Source organism: Dendrobates tinctorius, unplaced genomic scaffold, assembly GCF_039654945.1.
Source record: "Dendrobates tinctorius isolate UK_male_01 unplaced genomic scaffold, ASM3965494v1 ptg000074l, whole genome shotgun sequence".
Lineage (NCBI taxonomy): Eukaryota > Metazoa > Chordata > Amphibia > Anura > Dendrobatidae > Dendrobates > Dendrobates tinctorius.
This window is the reverse complement of record NW_027361742.1, coordinates 11,123,707-11,144,461: the sequence shown is the minus strand read 5'-3', so window position 1 is coordinate 11,144,461 and position 20,755 is coordinate 11,123,707. Positions and strand designations below refer to the sequence as shown.

The 20,755-nt window shown below is 45.4% G+C and overlaps 1 long non-coding RNA gene across 1 annotated transcript in view; it reads right to left on the bottom strand.

Moving 5' to 3' along the window:
- Positions 1–3,523: 3,523 nt before the first annotated feature.
- The window catches only part of LOC141096375 (uncharacterized), a 39,052-nt gene continuing 21,820 nt past the window's right edge, over positions 3,524–20,755 (bottom strand). Inside the window, exon 3 of the long non-coding RNA XR_012233676.1 lies at positions 3,524–3,863. This is a non-coding gene — a long non-coding RNA (uncharacterized lncRNA). The remainder of the gene's footprint in view (positions 3,864–20,755) is intronic.

Genomic DNA, 20,755 nt, shown 5'->3' with positions numbered 1-20,755 from the left:
CTTATGGGCATGTGTCCTCACTGGACCACCGCTATCGTATGAGCTATCATGACTTCTTGGTCCGCTCCGCTGCCTATCACAGGCTGAACAATCACCTCCAGCCTGTCAAGGTTGCGATGAGCCCCCACTGGAAGGTGTAATAATCTTTCTAGCTAGGGAGGCAGGATTACAGGCTCTTTACCTGGTGCCCCGATGACCCCCACAGTCTGATAAGACGGCACACTCTTCTGCATCCTACAGACACGGATCAATCGCTGTAGAAGGCTTGTGTGTATTAGCCTTCTTCCAATAACTGGGTCCACATTTGGTAAACACTATCTGATCGAGCTCTCATAGGATATTCATTCCCAGTACTACAGACACATCTTCTTTGATAGGCTCAGGGACTAGCAGGATCCCTTTCTTTCCCACTTCTTGCCCACATATTTGAATATTCATCCGCAAGACCCCTGTGACCGGGATCGGTTGTTGATTGGCAGCAAGCAACCCGATCAATATCTCCTTCTATGGCTTGAAAATGCTGTTTGAATTATGATTCTGGCGTCGTCACTTGTGACCCAGTTTCTAGCAAGAAATCCACAGGAACACCCTCAAATTCGGCATGCAGGATGGGACAACAAGCAATTAAATGTTCATTATGATAAGGAGCGGCTTCTCTTCTTGCTTCCCCCACAGAGTGTCGCAGTACTGTGGGGGTTGGTAGCTTAATGGTGGCTGTGGCTGGCTTTGAACATAATTCCAGCAGTCTCTGGCAAGGTGTCCTTGTCCTCCACATTCCCAGCATTGGATGCCTCCTCTCTGCTAAGGGGCACCACGAGCCTGTCTTCGTGCCTCCGATGTCTGACGGGAGGGGGCCTGCACCCACTGATCCCTTATGGGTCGGGCCGAAGAGTGGTTATATGAGTACGATGCGTCAGATTGTTGTTCTATCATTCTTTGCTCAATCCGGGTTAATTTGTCTTGCATACTGACAAGAGACCGCTGCAAGTCTTGCACTACCTGGACCAGCATGTCCTGATGATTAAGGTCCCCTCTGGTATTGGCACCCTGGACACGCATCACCCCAGACGTGTAGCTGTCTTCCTTGTTTCGGGACACTGCTTCTGCCAGGATTTGACGGAATGAAAGAGCCTGATCTGCACGGACCCATTCTGATAGTGCTCTCCTCAAGGATGTGTTGTGCAGTCCCAGAATGAATTGTTACCGGAGTATCTGGTCTTTGGAGCCCATGCCACCAAGCCCATCCGTCTCTTTCCTATGCACTTCTGCCAAAATGTCTTGCAGTGCAGTCACATACTGGGCGATCCCTTCTTCCTCTTCCCGCTGCAGTCTAGAGAAAAATTTGGCATGAAGGTGTCCCGTGCTAGTAGTCTTGCCATAGATCTCTTCCAAGAATATCAGTAACTCCTTCAAGGTACTACGGGTGAGTTCCGGCTGTAGAAAGACGTTTTTACAGGCCTCTGCCTCCAAGTCAGTCAACACAATGTCTACTTCAAGGTCTGTGCTGATGTTATAAATATTCAGGGTGGGTGTCCCGGCTGCAAAGCAATCAGACAGGGGCATATTATTGCTGTCAAATTTTGGAAGCACACTAAATATTGTACCCATAGGGAGTGTCCTTGCAGGAGTTCCACCAATGCCCACAGCATCCCCACTAACACTAGCACTCTCGCCGTTTCCGCCTGCTGCCTGCATCTTGGTGAAAGTCACGCTGCTCGCAGCTAAACTTGAAGCGATGGCCGGGGGACCACCACAATGCAGGGAGATTACGATACACAAGATGAGGTGCAAACAACAAAGGGTTAGTTTATTTACAGGCAAGGAATGCAATGTTTTGGAAAATGCAGAAACAGGGGTATGCTATAGAAACAGACAATTTATAAGGATAATATTCTCTTGCTGGGCCGTCAAACAGCACGGAGCACCAACTATCGCAGCTCAGTGTATTTATCCAACTGGCAGGAAAACACAGTAAAGGAATATATGATGCTACACTAACTATAGCCTATCTGGCCTTTGCTAACCTGGCCACACAGCTGCTGTGCTCCATCTATTGCAGCCTATCTTAAACCCAAGCATGTGCAAAGAAGAGGTTAACACTCACATTAGCGTTGGTATCTCAGTGCATTCTGGGGGGCCTGCAGCTTTGCAAGATGGTAAGCACTTCTTCCTTGAAGCCCTGTGCAACGTGGTCTTTTCCTTGTGTGCAGATCCAGTAATGCTCCTAGAAATGGTGGATTCCCTCCTCTGGATTCCTTTATTGTCTTTTCTTTGTGGCTCCTCATGGCAACATAGAAAGCCACCTTGTTATCCCCAGAATAGTTTACAAAGTATTTCTTTCACAGCTCAGGCACGTGTCGTTCCTGCAGAAATCTCGGCTCTCTCTTCAAACACAGAAAAGAAGCTCCTCCCCTCTCCAGTGCTGGCAAAAGAGACCAAAACAGTCTTTACAGCAAGGAAGCACAGAATGTCCTACTGCTCTCTTAAAGTGGCAAGCTTGTCTCTACGCTCCATAGCAACGCCACCCCCTTACACCTGTATATTATACGCATAGCATTAATTTTCTGGATATTAATATTTTTTCAAAACAATTATACTATTTTAACTAAAACTTTTTTTAAAGAGGTGGATAGTAACAGCTAGTGAACCCCGGTCTGGTGGTCGTGCTGGATATACTTTCCTCTGTGTAGCCATCCGGTGTGCTGCTTTCGTGATCCACACAGAATTATCAATGTGGCTGAATCTCTCCTAAATGTTTTGTAGAAAGGCTTTTTTATATTAATTTTAAAAAGGTCTCTCCTTTAGTGGAATTTTTTATTAACTTCTTCATGGGATCGATCCCCCTCCTCTCCTGATAGTTCAGTCAGCAACAGTAGAGCATGCACAATTTTGCACAGCTCCACTAGTTCAAATGGAATTAGTGCATCTAAGGCTACTTTCACATTAGTGTTTTTTGCACAGCGCATCGTGCGCAATAGAAATGCATGCAAAAATGCATCATGCATTTTTTGCATGCGTTTGTGTTTATTATGCGCGTTCGTTCTCTAGGGGTTAAAACCAGTGTCTACACATTTTTACGCCAAAAACGCATGCGCACGAAAATGCAGACGACCGCATGTCCATGCGCACGCCAGTGTTCCCAAAGTCTGTAATGCATTATTTTGGCGCATTCGGTGTGTAAGCGTGCGCATGCGGGTTTTTTTACGCGTTTCGGCGGACCCAATAATGCAACAGGCTGCGTCTGGCGCGCCTAGGCACACACCTTGAAAAAACGCATGCTCACGAAAACGCATATGAACGCGTGCAAACGCAAGACCATGCGCCCCCCCATGTTAAACATAGGTACGCATGAGCATGGATGCGCACTATGTGCTGCGCAAAAAAAAGCTAATGTGAAACCAGCCTAAAAGCTTTAATAGATCTAAACCTCGTCATATATCCGACTCTATTAATTAAGGATGGTGTTCTGTGGAAAGTTGCATAATGGGGAACTTTTTTATTAATTGGCTGTGTTTTTTAGTTCCTGAGGCTTTATTTGTGCAATTGTATAGTTAATCAATTAATGAATTTATCATTTATATATATAAGGTTAATTTTGTATATATGTAATAAATTCACAACACAATTTTTTATTATAAACATTTATTGAATTTTGTTTTTAAAAAATCCTTTACATAATCGGTTTTTATTAATAAAATAAAATATATATTTTTTAACTGAAAAAAAAACAGTCAGCCATTTAGCTCATTTGCAGAGACACCAGTCTTGACCTTCAATTTGCATGTCATTTTTCTTGGGACAGTGGGTTCATGTCCTGCTTTTTCTTGCTATATTCCATCCATATTTTATATATTTTTTACACTCTGTGATAAAAAAGTGAAACAAAATCAATGTTAGTGTCCAATAATCAATTCTTTAATGCATTTCTTGAAAAAATATGCCGTGAATACATAATGTGGCGTCTGGAAAGCGTATGTGGACTGAGCCATCCAAAATTAGAACAGGCAGCTGTACAGCGTAGGGCTTCAGAAAAGGGACCTCTAGGGTCACTAAAATAAGGAGTGAAGACAGCGCTGATAGCAGTGGGTATACAACTTCTAGAATTGAATTGCGCTGGTGAAGCCCTGGTCTGTGGTCTGGCTGCCCTGTGTGGAAGACGCAGCTCAGTCCACATACGCTTTCCAGACGCCAGCCATTTAACATTTCCACTGGCCATCCAGACTCTCTACTTTGTCCTTCTTTTGGCTACCATTGCAAGGATTTATTTATTTCAGTAAACGAGATTTTTCTGATGAAGGTCCTATACTGGACCGAAAACGTTTAAACCTTTCTGTCTGGATGCACAAAATAAAAGGGTCTGAATATTTCACATATTGAGTGCCAAGATTTTTGTCATTTTTGATTGATGGGTTGGATACCCGACTTGAGCACCAACAACCAAACTATTCCTGAGTGCCGTGCTCTCTTTATAGGATTGTAGTCTATCCTGTGTGATACTGACTGCTGAGCAGTGTATCTAATCATATCCTGTGTGATACCATCTGCTGAGCCATGTTTCTAACCCAATCCTGTGTGATACTGACTGCTGAGCCGTGAACCTAATCCTATCATGTGTGTTACTGACTGCTCAACCGTGTATCTAATCCTATCCTGTGTAATACTGACTGCTGAGATGTGTATCTAATCCTATCCTGTGTGATACTGACTGCTGAGCCATGTATCTAATCCTATTCTGTGTGATACTGCTTGCTGAGCCGTGTATCTAATAGTATTCTGTGCAATACTGTGTGCTGAGCTGTTTCTAACCCAATCCTGTGTGATACTGACTGCTGAGCCGTGAACCTAATCCTATCATGTGTGTTACTGACTGCTCAACCGTGTATCTAATCCTATCCTGTGTAATACTGACTGCTGAGATGTGTATCTAATCCTATCCTGTGTGATACTGACTGCTGAGCCATGTATCTAATCCTATTCTGTGTGATACTGCTTGCTGAGCCGTGTATCTAATAGTATTCTGTGCAATACTGTGTGCTGAGCTGTGTATCTAATCCTATTCTGTGTGATACTGTCTGCTGAGCAGTGTATCTATTCCTCACAAAACAATCACTGACCTCAGGGAGACCAGTCAAAGAAAACACTGCGGCAGCTGGCAAAGGCACTCAATCACAGTGAAATCCTAGGTGCAATGCTCCCTGGGAAACACGAATATGCAAATAAAGTCCATGGAGCCTCATTTAAGAGTCTCAAACACGGGACTAGCCAGATCTTCCTCCAGGAAAGGACCCAGCCAAGGGGTGCTCCTTTCGGAAACCACCATTACCACCATATTAAGTGGCCCTTTAAGTCAATATCCAGCTCTTTACGAGTTTACAGATATGACAAGGGAAATACCAAGGCCAGGTATTCATCCACAGACAGCTGTTTTGGAGTGTTGCCCCTCATCAGTGTGGAGTAGGATTCTGGCTAGGTGGGAGCAATGCCTAGTAGACCAACATCACAAAACAATAGGTTGTATCTATTCCTATCCTGTGTGATACTGACTACTGAGCTGTGTATCTAATCCTATCCTGTATGATACTGACTACTGAGCTGTGTATCTAATCCTTTCCTGTGTGATACTGACTGCTGAACCGTGTATCTAATCCTATCCTGTGTGATACTGACTGCTGAGCAGTGTATCTAATCCCATCCTGTGTGATACCATCTGCTGAGCCGTGTATCTAACCCTATCCTGTGTGATACAAACTGCTGAGCTGTGTATCTAATCCTATTCTGTGTGATACTGTGTGCTCAGCTGTGTATCTAATCCTATCCTGTGTGATACTGTCTGCTGAGCTGTGAATCTAATCCTATGTGATACTGTCTGCTGAGCCGTGTATCTATTCCTATCATGTGTGGTACTGACTGCTGAGCCATGTGTCTAATCCTCTCTTGTGTGATACTGACTGCTGAGCTGTGAATCTAATCCTATCCTGTGTGATACTGACTGCTGAGCTGTGTATCTAATCCTATACTGTGTGATACTGACTGCTGAGCCATGTATCCAATCCTATCCTGTGTGATACTGACTGCTGAGCCATGTATCCAATCCTATCCTGTGTGATACTGTGTGCTGAGCTGTGTATCTAATCCTATCCTGGGTGATACTGGGCTCCCCCTGCAGTCTGTGTCAGAGGGTGGTCTGTGTTGGCACGGTAATAAATTGTGTTATTTCCAGCTTTACAGAAGGATGATAATACCATAGAAATGATAAGAATGATAGGCAAAATTGTTTGGTGAATTGGAACGCACGGGGTTAAAATTTCGCTCACAACATAGCCTATGACGCTCTCGGGGTCCAGACGTGTGACTGTACAAAATTTTGTGGCTGTAGCTGCGACGGTGCAGATGCCAATCCCGGACATACACACATACATACAAATTGAGCTTTATATATTAGATATAGCTATTCTTATCAACTTCATTAAAAAACGTTTTTGTTAAGATAACATTTTCTTTAAAGAAATCGTAATACCCAAAAAGTTTATACTACTAGAGCTATAGACAGGAGAAAAAGAGAGGCCCCAATTATTATTATTTATTTCTACAATAAGAGAATCAATATCATCACTGATGTTATTCCTGATGAAGAAAAGGTCATCAATAAATCTCATATAAAAAAAAATGTTCTGATTAGGCCATTTATTAATAGTAATAAAAATTCTTTTGAAAATTCCCATGAATAAATTTGCCCAAGTGGGTGCTACTTTACTACCCATTGCAGTCCCTTTGGTCTGATGATATAGCACACTCTCAAATGTAAAAAAAAATGTTTAGAACAAATTCCGAACCTTTCATTAAAAACATTTTCTAATCGGGTGTCACTAGAAAAGGTAGCTCTCAAAACAAACCAATCCTATGTAATGTGGAATATTGGAATATAATGCTGATACATCCATTGTAAAAAAAATATAATAAGTATCCCATTTCACCGTTTTCAAAAGTTGAATTAAATGTGTTGAGTCCCGTAAAAAACTACTGAGGTTACAAACAAGTGTGCACATAATCCTATCAATATAAGCATTTAAATTGCTGGTTAGAGAACTTGTCCCCGATATGATGGGTCTTAACGGTGGGTTAGTGGGGTTCTTGTGAGTCTTAGGTAGATGATAAAACATGGAACAGAAGAATTTTATTTTTGTATATATTCTTTATTTAGAAAATTTCAATAATTCAATAGGAAAGGAAAAAAAGGGTTACTATTTTCCAGTAATAGTAAAAGGAAGATTGAGAGAAAAAAATAACAATCGTAATAAACCACAACGATGACACTACAATGCTGCGGATTTGCGAGCCAAAAGGGTTTTAAGAAGAGTTTAAAAAACTAGGGGCAGTGGTGGGGAGGGACACGGAAGGAAAGTGGAGGGTAAGGAGTCAGAAAAATCCTGCTTAAAATATAGAGGTTAACTAAGTGATATGGGAGATCAAGCTCAAACCAAAGCATGAACATTACAGAACAAGCTATATGTAAAGAAAACGAAAAAAAAAAAAAATGAATACCAAAAGAAATTTGTAGGGAGGCAGAAATTAGGGATTACTGATTGTGCTTATATCGTGATCCTCTGAAGCGGTCAACCAGGCTATCCATGCGTTAAGTATTTAGATCCTGAAAGTCTAATTTTCTCGTAAATACCGATTTGGTTGGATTCTTTTATCCATTCTTTGCAGTTAGGGGGTCTCCTCATCTTTTCAGTGTCTTGCGAAAGCTATTTTAGCTCCGTTGAGCAGGTGAGGTATCAGTGAGCCTTTTTTAAAGTGTAAATTTGAAGGATCCAGATTGAATAGAATAAAACGCGCCGTTAATGGGATGTCTATGTTTAAGGTTTTCTTTATATGCTCTCTAACTCTCTCCCAGAAACTTTTAATTTTTGTGCATTCCAGCCAAATGTGAGATGGAGAACCCTTCTCTCTGGTGCATCTCCAATAAAGAGGGGAGATTGAGCTGTCTATTTTATTCAATATGTCAGGTATTTTATACCATCTTGATATAATTTTATAATTAAGTTCTTGAAATCTCACTGAAGATATTAGGAAGTGGATGCTTTTGAAGATTGTATGAGCTTCTTCTGGAAGAAATTTTGTGTTTAGTTCTAATTCCCATTTTTTATGAAATCTGGGATCTTCTGTGTTTGGGTTAGGTTCTTATTTATTTTGGCTATCATTTTTCCCATTACTTTTGTGTTCATAATTAGATTAAGAATTGGCGGCTCAGGTGCTGAGGTAGAAATGTCTGGGAGATAAAGTTTTATTACTTCCTGTAGAGTTTGAATTTCCTCATCTTTGAAGTGAAGGTTTTTAGTGAGTGAGCTAATCTTGTTCTTGCTCATACATCTGTTGTACACCAAGGAGTAAATCGGCATGTTTCTGAAAGGAATCGAGAGCCTGATTTTCCTCTTAAGAGATCTATAGTTATTAGGGATCAAATGCAAGATAGGAGTCTCTTTGCATATATTTGGAATAAGATTCATTTTTTATTTGTTTTGTGCCATAATCTGAGGCTAGTCATAGTGTACGGGTGCGTGATATTATTGTATTTAAATCTATTAAATGAGGTGGGCCATAGTTAGTGTGCAAAACCATCATGAAGATCACTCAACTCAAGTGGAGCCCAAAGTTTTATGGGACAAGGGAATTGCAGCTTAATCACTCTTGATATGTGGGTTGACAGTCTATATCTTTCAAAATCAGGGAGACCTAAACCTCCTCTACATCTTGATATTACCAAGGTTTTATGGTTTATCCTATGGCTTTTATCTGCCCATATCAATTTTTAAATTATGTTTTTGAGTTTTTTAAAAAGTTGTTGAGGAATGTCTATTGGGAGGGTTTGGAGAAGGAATAGGACTTTGGGGAGAATTATCATTTTTATAAGGTTGACTCTACCGAACCATGAAACCGGGACATCTCTCCAATTTGATAAAGTAGACTCGACCAAATTAAACAATGGTTTGCAGTTTAAATCAAAAAGGCATGAAGGAGAGCTGCTAAGTTTAGTTCCCAAATATGCAACGAATGAGCATTCTTTAAATGGGGAGAGTGATAATAATAATAATCTTTATTTATATAGCGCCAACATATTCCACAGTGCTTTACAGTTTAACAGTTTCAAAACCAAAGTCATAAGTAACAACGTTAACAATACAATAATTAAAGCAAAATAATATGAAATAAGACGACCCTGCCCGTGAGAGCTTACAATCTACAATGAGGTGGGGGAGATACAAAGTACACATGTGTATTTACAATGGTGTATTTACAATGAAGGTCCAGCCATCTTGAGGGAGTGAGGGATGGATGGAGATAGTGAATGGGCTACACACGCACACTTACAAATAGAATGACTTTGATTAGTGAACGTGATAGGCTGCTCTGAACAAATGTGTTTTGAGGGAGCACCTGAAACTATGCAAATTGTGGACAGTCCTGATTTCTTGGGGTAGAGCATTCCAGAGTATAGGAGCAGCACGGGAGAAGCCTTGGAGTCGGGAGTGGGAGGTACGGATTAGTGCAGAGGTTAGTCGAAGGTCGTTTGCAGAGTGCAGTGGTCGGTTAGTCCAATGGACAGAAATGAGGGAGGAGATGTAGGGGGGGTGCTGAACTGTGCAGAGCTTTGTGGGTGAGAACAAGTACTTTGAATTGGATCCTATAATGAATGGGCAGCCAATGTAAGGACTGGCGAAGAGCGGATGCGTCCGAGTACCGATTAGTCAGATAGACGACCCTAGCTGGTGCATTAAGTATCGACTGGAGAGGGGATAGTCGAGTGACAGGGAGGCCAATTAGTAGAGCGTTGCAGTAATCCAGGCAGGAGTGGATCAATGCTACAGTGAGGGCTTTTGTTATTTCCATGGTGAGAAAAGGGCGGATTCTAGAGATGTTCTTTAGGTGTAAGCGGCAAGAGCGGGCAAGAGATTGTATATGGGATATGAAGGAGAAATTGGTGTCAAACATAACACCCAGACAGCGCGCCTGCTGCCGGGGTGTTATTGTGGTACCACCCATGGAGAGGGAAATGTCAGATTTATGGAGGTTAGTAGACGGTGGGAGCAGAAGAAGTTCAGTTTTGGAGAGGTTGAGTTTCAGATAGAGAGTGGACATGATGTTGGAGACTGCGGACAGACAGCCACTGGCATTCTGTAGTACAGCGGGGGTAAGGTCGGGGGAAGACGTATATAGTTGTGTGTGAACAGCATAAACATGGTACTGAAAGCCAAATATGCTGATTGTCTGTCCAATTGGGGCCGTGTAGAGAGAGGAAAGAAGGGGCCAAGGACTAAGACCTGAGGTACCCCGACAGGAAGAGGAGATGACGTGGAGCCAGAGAACAAGACACTGAATGAGCGGTCAGTGAGATAGAAAGGGAACCAGGAGAGAGCAGTGTCCTTAATGCCTAGTGACTGGAGCCTAGAGAGTAGGAGATGGTGGTCAACAGTATCGAAAGCTGCAGATTGATCATTCTTTTTGACCTGAGAGTGGTCACCATTACGATTTGCTGTCAGAAGGTCATTGGTCACTTTGATGAGTGCAGTTTCAGTCGAATGGAGGGGGCGGAAGCCGGACTGTGAAGGGTCTAGAAGGGAGTGAGTGGAGAGGTAACGGGTAAGGCGGGAGTAAACTAGGCGCTCCAAAATTTTAGAGACGAAGGGGAGATTGGTGACTGGTCTGTAGTTTTTTGTGCAGGATGGGTCGAGAGCAGGTTTCTTTAGTAATGTAGTAACAATGGCGTTGTGAGTTCATTTTTCCCTTCACCGTTGAGGTCTGATGAACTCCCTCCTCTGGTGAAGGAAGGTAGTGAGGCTGATTACCAAACACCTGGGCAGCTAGATGATGACTGGGTGGCTGGAATTGAGGACTGGATATAAGGCAGCCGACGCCCTTCTGCCTTGCTGGTGATCCTGCTGGATTCTTGGAGACCAGTCTGATTCCTGCGTCTCAAAGCTAAGTTTTTCTGCTCTGCTTTGTACACTTCAGTTTTGTTTTGCCTTGCTTTTTGGGAGTTCTGCCATCCCCGGCCGGGGGTGAGCTGAATTCCATTTTTGTCTCTGATCTGTTGATCTTTTGCTCTGTCTTCAGAATATACCTGAGTGCTGATATAGTCTTTTGAAGCCTAGCGACTTCAGGGCCTGTTTTTCCTATCAGTCAGTTGGCACATGTTGGATAGGGCTTTTGCGGATGGCAGACAGCAGCTTTCCTATCCTGTCCTATTTTAGTTAGCTTGGGCCCCATCATTTGCGCAACCTATCTTTCTATCTGTGTTAGTGTTTTCATCTTGCTTCACCGTCATTATATGTTGGGGGCTGCCTATTGCTTTGGGGTCTGCTCTGGGGCATTTTAGTTTTTCCCCTTTCTGTCTTTAGGCTATGTAGTTCTCCGGCTGTGATCGAGGGGTCTAGGGCACCATAGGAACCCCCCATGGCTACTGCTAGTTGTTGTGGATAGGTTCAGGGGTCTGCAATCCGATAGCTGCCAACCTCTCTGGTTTTTCTGGACTTAGCTAGTATTTTGTTTTTTCCTCCTTCGGTGACTCATCATAACAGGCGTGTTTGAAGTAGGATGGGAAAATGCCCGAGGAGAGGGAGCGATTAAAGATTGTAGTTAGGTGGGTTGTGATGACTGGAGAGAGAGACTGGAGGAGATGTGAGGGAATGGGATCGGTAGTGCATGTATTCGGACGAGAAGAAGAGAGGAGTTTGGAGACTTCTTCTGTGATGGGATCAAATGTGGAAATTGAGCCAGGGGAGATGCAGGAAGGGATGGGAGTCACAGCACTTTGTGGTTGGGAGCAGATTTCTTGATGGATATTATCTATTTTTTCTGTAAAGTGGGAGGCCAGGTCATCAGCACAAATGTCTGTGATAGGGGTTTGTACTTTTGGCCTGAGGAGGGAGTGAAAGTGTCAAAAAGTTTCTTGGGGTTGTTGGCTAGTGAGGAGATCAGGGTGGTGAAGCAGGTCTGTTTGGCGAGGTGAAGGGCAGCGTTATAGTTTCTTAACATAAATTTGAAGTGGATGAAGTCTTCTGGTGTGCGGGTTTTTCTCCATAGGCGTTCAGCACTCCTACAGCATCGCTGGAAAAGTTGAGTTTGCGATGTGAGCCAGGGCTGTTTTACTCTGTGTTTGGAGGTTCTGAGGGTGAGGGGAACTACTTGGTCAAGGGTGCTTCTAAGAGTGTCATTGTAGTGATGAACAGCCAGGTTAGGACAGGAAAAAGAGGAGATTGGGGACAGTGATGAGTTTAGGGAATCTGAAAGTGTCTGAGGGTTAATGACTTGTAGATTTCTGAATGTGTGGTAGGTAGGAGTGAGCTGGGGTGGGCGAGGATTTGTGAGCATGAAGGAGAGAATGTTGTGGTCAGAAAGTGGAAGCGGTGAGTTATTTAGGTGGGAGATTGAACAGAGCCAGATGAAGACCAGATCAAGGGTGTTACCGTCCTTGTGTGTCTCAGAGGTTGAAAGCTGTGAGAGAACTAAAGAGGTGGTTAGTAGAGTTGAGCGACTTTTGTTTTTTTAGGGTCGCGTTTCGTTTCGTGAAACCCGACTTTTCCAAAAGTCGGGTCGAGCAAGATCGTCCGATTATAGGGAAAAGTCGGGGTCGTCCCGAAACACGAAACCCAATGTAAGTCAATGGGGAATAAAAGTCGGCAGTGAGAGGAGGACAGGAAACACACCAACAGTGCCCATTTGAATGCCAAAAGCATCAATTCTTCTTACTTAAGCTTGTCAACCTTAATTAACTTCATAATACAAGTTACGCACTGAAAAATGGGGGTTATTTGGCTACAGACTGTGGGGGGGAGGGCTGGCTGCAGGTTTTCATGTGCCCTGGGCGAAAGAGCGCCCCTTTAACACATACCACAACTCATCATGCTCCGATACGGCAGAGAAATAGCGGTATAGTACAATGAAAAATACCTCACTTTTTACATCTCATGACGAGGCCCATCTATTTCTCCATACAGAATCATTGGTCCCATATAATGTTTGAAACAGTATATGATGAGCTCCACATAATGCTACAGTATATGTTGGTCCCCATGGATGAAGCTCCACTGTCTTATGGGCCCAAATAATGCTCCAAACATAATGGGCCCCATTTCTAATGCTCTAGTGTATAATGGGCCCTGTAAATGCTGCTCCAGTGTCTGATGTCCACCTTTGGAATGTTCCAGTGTATGGTGGGCCCCATCTATCATTCTCAGACGGTGTTAGGCCCAGTATGGATTGCACGTGATTGCACAAAGGTTAGAAAGGGTACCGTATCCCCAGATAACATGTATGGATAGCGTACACATTCAAAATATATGTCTCAGGAGGCAGGCTCAGACGGTGTTAGGCCCAGTATGGATTGCACGTGATTGCACAAAGGTTAGAAAGGGTACCGTATCCCCGGATAACATGTATGGATAGCGTACACATTCAAAATATATGTCTCAGGAGGCAGGCTCAGACGGTGTTAGGCCCAGTATGGATTGCACGTGATTGCACAAAGGTTAGAAAGGGTACCGTATCCCCAGATAACATGTATGGATAGCGTACACATTCAAAATATATGTCTCAGGAGGCAGGCTCAGACGGTGTTAGGCCCAGTATGGATTGCACGTGATTGCACAAAGGTTAGAAAGGGTACCGTATCCCCGGATAACATGTATGGATAGCGTACACATTCAAAATATATGTCTCAGGAGGCAGGCTCAGACGGTGTTAGGCCCAGTATGGATTGCACGTGATTGCACAAAGGTTAGAAAGGGTACCGTATCCCCAGATAACATGTATGGATAGCGTACACATTCAAAATATATGTCTCAGGAGGCAGGCTCAGATGGTGTTAGGCCCAGTATGGATTGCACGTGATTGCACAAAGGTTAGAAAGGGTACCGTATCCCCAGATAACATGTATGGATAGCGTACACATTCAAAATATATGTCTATACATCAGGAGGCAGGCTCAGATGGTGTTAGGCCCAGTATGGATTGCACAAAGGTTAGAAAGGGTACCGTATCCCCGGATAACATGTATGGATAGCGTACACATTCAAAATATATGTCTCAGGAGGCAGGCTCAGACGGTGTTAGGCCCAGTATGGATTGCACGTGATTGGATAAAGGTTAGAAAGGGTACCGTATCCCCAGATAACATGTATGGATAGCGTACACATTCAAAATATATGTCTATACATCAGGAGGCAGGCTCAGACGGTGTCAGGCACAGTATGGATTTGACGGCCCAGATTACACAGCGGAGGAGCAGGGAGAGGTAAAGATTGCAAATGCTGCGACCCTGCCCAAGCAAGGGGGGCCCACTCGTGGGCATCGGTACTGGCACTGGGCCCCTCATAGTACAGCGGTGTGTCTGACAGCGGGTGTGCACCACCACCGTCAGAGACACTTGATTGCACTATGAGGGACCCTGTGCCAGTGCCCGCGCCCAAGAGTCGGCCTACCCACCTGTCCAGGGCAACGGCACTCGCACGGTGTCGTGAGCTAGGTGGTGACCCCGGCCATGGGTGGGGAGGCAGCACAGTTAGGGAGTTTTAGAAAGTGGCATATGTTGATGTTGGACATTCAGCTGATGCAAAAGGCGAAATAGGTGAAGTACCAGGAAGAGGTGGACCAAAGCAAGCCATTTTTCTGTCACCCTATGTGTCATCAGGGGAAGGTGGGACAAAATCCTTGGAAACCCATGCGTGGTTCATTTTAATGAAGGTTAGATCATCCACATTTTGGGTTGACAGACGGGTCCTTTTTTCTGTCAGGATTGATCCAGCTGCACTGAAGACTCTTTCCGATAGCACACTTGCAGCTGGGCAAGCGAGCTCCTGTAAGGCATATTGGGCCAATTCAGGCCAGGTGTCCAGTTTAGCGGCCCAATAGTCAAAGGGGAATGACCTGTGTGGGAGAACATCGATATGGGAGGAAAAGTAGTTTGTAACCATAGTTGACAACTGCTGTCTCCTGTCACTTTCCATCGATGCAGTATTACCAGTTGTGTGAGTGGTATTTGAAAAATCAGTCCACAACATTGTCATGAAACCCCTGTCTCCAATGCCACTTCTGCTGTGTGCACCACGAACACCTCTGCCAAGCTGCCCCCGGCCCGTACGGCTCGTGTGAGAACCATCACCGCTGCTGTGTGCTGGGAATGCCTCAAGCAACCGATTTACCAGAGTTGCTTGTTTATTAGCCAATATTAGGTCAAGGTTCTCCTGTGGCATGATGTTTTGTAATTTGCCTTTATAGCGTGGATCCAGGATGCTGGCCAACCAGTAGTCGTCATCGTTCATCATTTTGGCAATGCGGGGGTCCCTTTTTAGGATCCGCAAGGCATAATCTGACATGTGGGCCAATGTTCCCAGTGTCAATGATGCACTGCGAGTGCTGGGTGGAGGAGCACTTTCTGGAAAATCCACATCCCTCCAGTCACGCACAAACCCTGTACCAGACCTTGCCATGCCAACATTTTCACTTGCCCCACGAGATGCATCCTCCTCCCCTAAGTAATCATCCCCATCATCATCCTCCTCCTCCTCTTCTTCCTCCACCTCGTCCAGGAGAGGTCCCTGAGCAGACAATGGCTGAATGTCATCAAGGATTCCCTCCTCCTCTTCCTCCTCATCAACATTGGCTGCAGACGCCTGCTCCTTAAGGTGCGTCAAAGTTTGCATGAGCAGACGCATAAGTGGGATGCTCATGCTTAGGATGGCGTCGTCTGCGCTTACCAGCCGTGTGCATTCCTCAAAACACTGAAGGACTTTACAAAGGTCTTTCAGCTTCGACCACTGCACACCTGTCAACTCCATGTCTGCTCTCAAAGTGCCTGGCCGTGTATCCTCCCACAAATGCATTATGGCCTGCCTCTGCTCGCACAGCCGCTCCACCATGTGCAGGGTGGAGTTCCACCTTGTTGCAATGTCGATAATGAGGCGGTGGTTGGGAAGGTGGAGCAATCGCTGCAGCTTCTGCATACGAACGGAGTGTACAGGCGACCGGCGGATGTGCGCGCACAGTCTTCGCACCTTCTGGAGCAGGGCTGTTAACTCCGGATAATTTTTGAGGAAGCACTGCACCACCAGGTTCAAGGTGTGAGCCAAGCAAGGTATGTGGCTGAGTTTTGAAAGGGCTATGGCTGCCACAAAATTACGGCCGTTATCACTAACTACCTTGCCTGCCTCAAGATGTACACTGCCCAGCCATGACTCAGTTTGTCGCTTCAAGTACTCGGCCAGCACCTCGGCGGTGTGTCTGTCGCCCAAACACATCATCTGCAACAAAGCCTGCTGACGCTTTCCACTAGCTGCTCGATAGGGGGACACCTCGTGTGCAACAGTGGCAGCTGCAGATGGAGTGCTCGTACGACTGCGCTCTGTGGACGAGCTTTCGCTTCTGGAGGAGGAGGAGGAGGAGGAGGGTCGAACTCCTACAGCCAACTGTTTCCTATACCGTGGGCTAGGCAGCACTGTCCCACCACCGCTGTCCCCTGTGGACCCTGCATCCACCACATTAACCCAGTGCGCAGCGATGGACACGTAACGGCCCTGGCCTTGCCGACTGGACCATGCATCAGTTGTAAGGTGCACCTTTCCGCTCACTGACTGCTTGAGTGCATGGACAATGCGGTCTTTCACATGATGGTGGAGGGCTGGGATGGCTTTGCGAGAGAAGAAGTGGCGACTGGGTAGGTCATAGCGTGGTACTGCATAGGCCATGAGTTCGCGGAAAGCTGTGCTTTCCACCAACCGAAAGGGCATCATCTCAAACGAGATTAGTTTGGCAATGTGGGCGTTCAAACCCAGTGTACGCGGATGAGAGACTGAGTACTTTCTTGACCTACTCATAGTGTCTGGGAGGGTGAGCTGGACTTGAGAGCTGCATATGGTGGAAGTAGCGGTGGACAGGGCGGACTGTGAGAAGGTTGATGATGGTGATGGAGTTGGTGTTCTTTCTGATGGCCTAGAATCAGTCTTTCGTTGATATAACAGTGGGATTCCCTGACTGCTGTGGTCTTGCAACGACACCTCAACATTTGCTGCTGTGCTAACCGGTGGGCTTACAGTTGGGGAAACAATGTAGCGTTGCTGACTACCTTCGTTGTGATCAGTTGCACATGTGGCACTTGAGGTTTGGTGTTGTGTCCACGCTTGCAAGTGCATGCTGGTTAAATGTCTAAGCATGCAACTGGTATTCAAATTTTTCAGATTTTTCCCTCGGCTAAAGGTCTTTGCGCACTTCATACAGATAACCTTGGCCTGATCATGAGGATTTTGTTCAAAAAAGTGCCACACTGCACTCTTCCTACTTTGGCAGACATTTTGCGGCCTAGCACGCTGTGATCTTTTGACCCTCTGGACAAGCTGTCCAGCAACTCTTTTGATGTTTGGAACCTGTCTTTGGAGTGCTCCGGGCCTGCCAGATAACAGCTGTTGCGATGTCGATGTCTGCTGTGGATGCTCCTCATCTGAGCTATTGGAAGCAGCACCCTCTTCCCCCAATGGATGCCAATCTGGGTCAACAACTGGGTCATCCATCACCTCCTCTTCTATGTCATGTGCACCTTCCTCTGTGTCACCGTGTATGGTGGTATAGTGTGCGGGAAGGGGCACCCGAGTCTCATCAGGGTCAGAATCTGGCTCTGTACACTGCGAGGACAATGTAGTGCTCTGAGTGAATGTACCAGCAGAATCATCCATCAGCGGCTGTGCATCAGTGCACTCCATGTCAGATTCATCTTGGCCCTGTGTAATTCACCATTTTACTTGATAATCCAGGCATGGTATGTGAAAACAGCTCCATGGAGTAATCAGTAGTATGGCCTGCGTCATCCTTCAATCTTGGTTGGGGTGAAGGACACAAGGAAAGGTGTGGTTCATGAACATGAGCCTCCAATGACGACTCAGTGCTTTTACTTTTTACAACTGAAGAAGAGGAGGCGATAGAGCTGGAGGCTGAGTCAGCAATGTAAGACAAAACTTTTTCCTGATGCTCTGGCTTTAAAAGCGGTTTGCCAACTCCTATAAAACTAAGCGTTCGAGGCCTTATGTAGCCAGACGATGACGCAGGGTCAGCACCTCCTGCATTCAGTCCTATTTTGCTCTTGCCACTACCATCAGATCCACCACCAACACCATCATTACCAGCTGCCAACCCCCACCCAATTCCACGGCCTCTTCCACCAGCCTTCCTCATTTTTGGTAGAAATGTAGACAAAATCCAACAAACTATATAGTAATGTAAAACAAGGTACAAGGTGTCTATAGGACAGGGGAGATTTTGAATTTCTGCAGACACTTGTGGACACTGGACACTTTTGGATTGTGTGAGGCCCACTGATATCTGAGCGCTATGTGACAGGCTCGATGGCACAGCTGTGACCAAAGTGACTAGAGGATAAGGGAGATTTTGAATCTCTGCACACACTTTTGGACACTGGACACTTTTGGATTGTGTGAGGCCCACTGATATCTGAGCGCTATGTGACAGGCTCGATGGCACAGCTGTGACCAAAGTGACTAGAGGATAAGGGAGATTTTGAATCTCTGCACACACTTTTGGACACTGGACACTTTTGGATTGTGTGAGGCCCAATGAATATCTGAGCGCTATGTGACAGGCTCGATGGCACAGCTGTGACAAAAGTGACTAGAGGATAAGGGAGATTTTGAATCTCTTCACACACTTTTGGACACTGGATGGACACTTTTGGATTGTGTGAGGCCCACTGATATCTGAGCGCTATGTGACAGGCTCGATGGCACAGCTGTGACAAAAGTGACTAGAGGATAAGGGAGATTTTGAATCTCTGCACACACTTTTGGACACTGGATGGACACTTTTGGATTGTGTGAGGCCCACTGATACCTGAGCGCTATGTGACAGGCTCGATGGCACAGCTGTGACCAAAGTGACTAGAGGATAAGGGATATTTTGAATCTCTGCACACACTTTTGGACACTGGATGGACACTTTTGGATTGTGTGAGGCCCACTGATATCTGAGCGCTATGTGACAGGCTCGATGGCACAGCTGTGACAAAAGTGACTAGAGGATAAGGGAGATTTTGAATCTCTGCACACACTTTTGGACACTGGATGGACACTTTTGGATTGTGTGAGGCCCACTGATATCTGAGCGCTATGTGACAGGCTCGATGGCACAGCTGTGACCAAAGTGACTAGAGGATAAGGGAGATTTTGAATCTCTGCACACACTTTTGGACACTGGACACTTTTGGATTGTGTGAGGCCCACTGATATCTGAGCGCTATGTGACAGGCTCGATGGCACAGCTGTGACCAAAGTGACTAGAGGATAAGGGAGATTTTGAATCTCTGCACACACTTTTGGACACTGGATGGACACTTTTGGATTGTGTGAGGCCCACTGACATCTGAGCGCTATGTGACAGGCTCGATGGCACAGCTGTGACCAAAGTGACTAGAGGATAAGGGAGATTTTGAATCTCTGCACACACTTTTGGACACTGGATGGACACTTTTGGATTGTGTGAGGCCCACTGATATCTGAGCGCTATGTGACAGGCTCGATGGCACAGCTGTGACCAAAGTGACAAGAGGATAAGGGAGATTTTGAATCTCTGCACACACTTTTGGACACTGGATGGACACTTTTGGATTGTGTGAGGCCCACTGATATCTGAGCGCTATGTGACAGGCTCGATGGCACAGCTGTGACCAAAGTGACTAGAGGATAAGGGAGAATTTGAATCTCTGCACACACTTTTGGACACTGGACACTTTTGGATTGTGTGAGGCCCAATGAATATCTGAGCGCTATGTGACAGGCTCGATGGCACAGCTGTGACAAAAGTGACTAGAGGATAAGGGAGATTTTGAATCTCTGCACACACTTTTGGACACTGGATGGACACTTTTGGATTGTGTGAGGCCCACTGATATCTTTTAAAAAAGCAGTTTGCGGAGCAGTGGGTAAACAGCAATGCAGGAATGTCAGGAAGCCTTAGAAGGCAGCCCAACAACCAACACCACTGATACACCACTATATAGCCTCCCCTTGCACTGCACACACAGTGACTGGTGTGTTGTGCAGGCCAAATTGCTAGCAGCAGAAGCAGTTTTTTTGTCTTCTCAGCAGGACAAAAAAAAAAAATTGGGATTGCTTTTAAAAAAGCAGTTTGCGGAGCAGTGGGTAAACAGCAATGCAGGAATGTCAGGAAGCCTTAGAAGGCAGCCCAACAACCAACACCACTGATACACCACTATATAGCCTCCCCTTGCACTGCACACACAGTGACTGGTGTGTTGTGCAGGCCAAATCGCTAGCAGCAGAAGCAGTTTTTTTGTCTTCTTCCCTGCCTAACGCTCTCCCTACTGAATCAGCAGCAACCTCTCCCTATACTAAGATCGGCAGAAGTAAGATGGCGGTCGGCGTGCACGCCCTTTTATACCCCCTGTGACGCCCACCAAAGCAAGCCAATCACTTGCATGCCCTTCTGAAAGATGGTGGTGACCCGTGCCTATGTCATCACGTTGCCCACAGTGTCTGTGGATCCTGATTGGCTGAAAAAGAGCGCAAAACAAACTTTTGAAACGCGACTTTGGCGCGTAAGTCGCCAACCTCGTGGCCGACCTCATCCTAGGGTCGGGTTTCGTTTCATGAAACCCGACTTTGCCAAAAGTCGGCGACTTTTGAATTTTTTCGACTCGTTTCGCTCAACTCTAGTGGTTAGTGATAGAAGCTGGGAT